The sequence below is a fragment of the Dipodomys ordii genome, unplaced genomic scaffold, assembly GCF_000151885.1.
Source record: "Dipodomys ordii isolate 6190 unplaced genomic scaffold, Dord_2.0 Scaffold104, whole genome shotgun sequence".
Taxonomy (NCBI): Eukaryota; Metazoa; Chordata; class Mammalia; order Rodentia; family Heteromyidae; genus Dipodomys; species Dipodomys ordii.
Genome location: NW_012267320.1, coordinates 1390772 through 1394291, shown reverse-complemented (window position 1 = coordinate 1394291; position 3520 = coordinate 1390772). Strand labels below are relative to the sequence as shown.

Here is a 3520-nt window from a genome sequence, read left to right as displayed (position 1 = left end):
CGCGGCGGGGCTCTGGGAGACCTTCCGGGGTTTCCCGCGGGTTCCGTCGGCGCGGAGCGGCCACTCGCGGGGGGCGCCGGGCTGCAAATCCTCGGGCGTGTGGGCGTGGCCTCCCCGCCTGGGCTACCTGCCGAAGTTCCCGGCGGGGTCGGCGCTCCTCAGCTCCGGCAGCTTCCGGACGCTCGGGCTCTGCAGGACTCGGTCTCCAAACCAAACCCAAAGGGAGAGCGCGCGTACTCGATGCAGCTTCCTTTTAACCTCTCAGTGGTCCTGGCTGCTTGGGGTAAACACACTTGGCCACTGATAACTAAATAGTACAGAGTTCATGTATTATTCATTCAGACGGGGTGTGTGTGTGCGTGTGTGTGTGTCTTGAACTTAGGGCCTGGGCGCTGCCCTTTGGCGTTTTTTGCTGTTTGGTTGGCATTCTACCACTCGAGCCACAGCTCCACTGATGATTTTTGGTGGCTTGTACTGATAAGAGTTTCAGGGACTTGCGGTGCCCGGCTGCTTTCAAACCCCAATTCTTAAATCTCAGCCTTCTGAGTATTTAGGATTATACAAGTGTGAGCCCCTGATCCCCAGCTTTACACAGATTTATTTATTTACGTATGTATGTATGCATATATGTATGTATGTATGTATGTTGGTCCTGGGGCTTGAACTCAGGGCACTCACTGTCCCTTCTTTTTGCTAGAGCTTTACCACTTGAGCCACGTCTCCTCCTCCTTTCTGGTGGTTAATTGGAGATGATTCTCACAGACTTTCTTGCCCAAGCTGGCTTTGAAGAGTGATCCTCGGATCTCAGTCTCCTTAGAATTACAGGGAGTGAGCCACCACCAGCACCTGGCTCTTTTTCTCCCCTTTTGGCTTCATTGGAATTTGGTTTTCAGCTTGCTAGGTGTGCTGATCCTTGCCCCCACTTCTTTTTTATTCTGATTATTTTCTAGATTAGGGGCTTCCTTTTTTTTTGTTTTGATTGGTCTTGGGACCTGAACTCTGGGCCTGAGCGCTGTCCCTCAGCTCTTCAGCTCAAGGCTAGCGCTCTACCACTTGAGTCACAGCGCCACTTCCGGGTTTTTCTGTTTATGTGGTACTGAGGAATCGAACCCAGGGCATCATTCATGCAAGGTAAGCGTTCTACCACTGAGCCACCCTCCCAGCCCCATGGGTTTCTGTTTTGCCCAGGCTGTTCTGGATCATGATGCTAATATCTCTTTTCAGCTTTTTCAATAGAAATGGGCTCATGTGGAAACTCCCTTTCCACCCAACTGTGCCTTTCTCAGCTTCCTGGCTCATCATCTGGCCCAGCTATTGGTTGATATGTTGTTTTGAAAACTTTTTGTCTGGGCTGGTCTCTAACCACAACTTGCCTGTCTCTGTCTCTGTCTCCTGTGTATCTAGGATTAAGCGTTGGTTGCCACACAGGCCTTATTGGTATTTTGTTTTGTTACTTGCCTATTCTTTTTTTTTTTTTTTGCCAGTCCTGGGGCTTGAACTGGGACCTGGGCACTGTCCATGAGCTGCTCTGTGCTTAAGGCTACAGTTCTCCCACTTGAGCCACTACAGCACTTCTAGCTTTTTCTCTTTAATGTGGTACTGAGGAATATGAACCCAGAGCATCATGCATGCTAGGCAAGCACTCTATACCACCAAGCCACATTCGCAGCCCTCACCTGCCTGTTCTTACTCCACTTATTTCCCTTTTCCTTGACAGAAGTTTTTATTGATTTATAACCCTTATGTACATATTCTGGTAAAGTTCTTTTGGTGGGGTTTATTGAATGGGATAGTCTTTATAAGCTGGGTTATGGACAGCAGCCTTATTCTGTCTTAGCCACTGGGTATAATGTTTGTTACTCTGGCTCCTCACCTGTATGAATCCTGCAGATTTAACTGCTTTCTAGTATTGGACACCAGATACAGTTATTTTTCCAAAGGAAATGAAAGATAAGGATTGGGAAGGTGGCTTAGTGGGGGAGTGCTTGTCTTGCATGCATGAAACTCTGGTTTCAATTCCTCAGTACCACATACACAGAAAAGACTAGAAGTGACCTTGTGGCTCAAGTGGTAGAGTGGTAGTATTGAGTGAAAGAAGCTCAGGCACAGTGCCCAGGCCCCGAGTTCAAACCCCAGGACTGGCCCCCACAAAAAAAGATAATTTATTCAGATTGAAATATGAGTGACCAAGGCCCTGGAACTCAGATTGCATTCTTAGCTTTTAAGGGTCAAAGGTCAATTGAGTTTGTCAGTACTTGCCTAGAATTTTACCATGATAGTAAGGAAAACGTTAGGTCAGATATAGAGTTTTATAATAAATATCCATTAAAAAGGACTAAAGATAGTCCAAGATCATTTTGGCTATTAGTCTGCAACATTCCATTTCTTCTTTTTCCAGGTCTGCTTTTCTATCTACTCAGTCTTTGATCTCTTCCGCATGGGTGAGGCTTCCCAGAGAACTTGGTCGTATTCAGGCCCAGAATCCCTATAGAGGAGAATTGGCTTGTTTTCTTCACTAGTTTTGCACTTTGGTTCTCTTTGTCCTTTCCCTACCTTATCACACATTGCATTGTCTCATTGTCCACCTCTTCCAAGACAGAAATGAGAAATCAAGCAAAGATAACAGCTCAACCAATCAGTGTGTGTGCGTATGTGTGTGTATGGGGACTGGGGACTGTCCCTTAGCTTTTTCTCCTACCATTTGGGCCACAGTTCCGTGTCTTGCTGTTTACTGGTCAATTGGAGATACAAATCTCATGCATTTTCTTATGTGGGCTGGCATCAAATCTCAATCCTCAGATCTCTGAATAACTATATTATAGGTGTGAGACCAATACCTGACTCAAAAAGGAAATTTTTTTTAGGGGGGCAGTCGTGGGGCTTGAACTCTGAGCCTGGGCGCCCTCTCTGAGCTCTTCAGATCAAGGCAAATGATGCCACTTCAGTTTTCTGGTGGTTAATCGGAGATGAGTCTCAAGGAACTTCCTGCCAGGGCTGGCTTTGAACTGCAATCCTCAGATCTCAGCCTCCTGAGTAGCTAGGATTACAGGCTTGAGTCACTGGTGCCAGGCTCCATCTTCCTTTTGTTGGTTAAATTGCATGTGTTGTCCTTACTCTTTTTTTTTTTTTTGGTTGTGGGGCTTGAACTCTGGGCTTGGGCACTATCCCTCAGCTCTTCAGCTCAAGGCAAGCATTGTACCGCTTGAGCGGTAGATAAGAGTCTCATGGACTTTTCCTGCCCTGGCTAGCTTTGAACTGTGATCCTCAGATCTCAGCTTCCTGAGTAGCTAGGATTACTGGTGTGAACGTCCAGCAGCTGGTTTCAAAAGGGTTTTGTTTTGGTTTCTGTTTGGTGTCAAGATATAGCCTGTGCTGGCTTTAATTTTTTTTTTTTTTTGCCAGTCCTAGGGCTTGAACTTGAGCCTGAGTGCTGTCCCTCAGCTCTTCAGCTCAAGGCTAGTGCTCTACCACTTGAGCCACAGTGCCACTTCCAGCTTTTTTCTTTTTGCTTATGTGGTGC

General features: G+C 46.8%; 1 protein-coding gene across 1 annotated transcript in view; it reads left to right on the top strand.

The window, feature by feature from the left end:
• Morc3 (MORC family CW-type zinc finger 3) overlaps window positions 1-3520 on the top strand; it is a 44267-nt gene that overhangs the window by 536 nt on the left and 40211 nt on the right. The window lies entirely within an intron of this gene.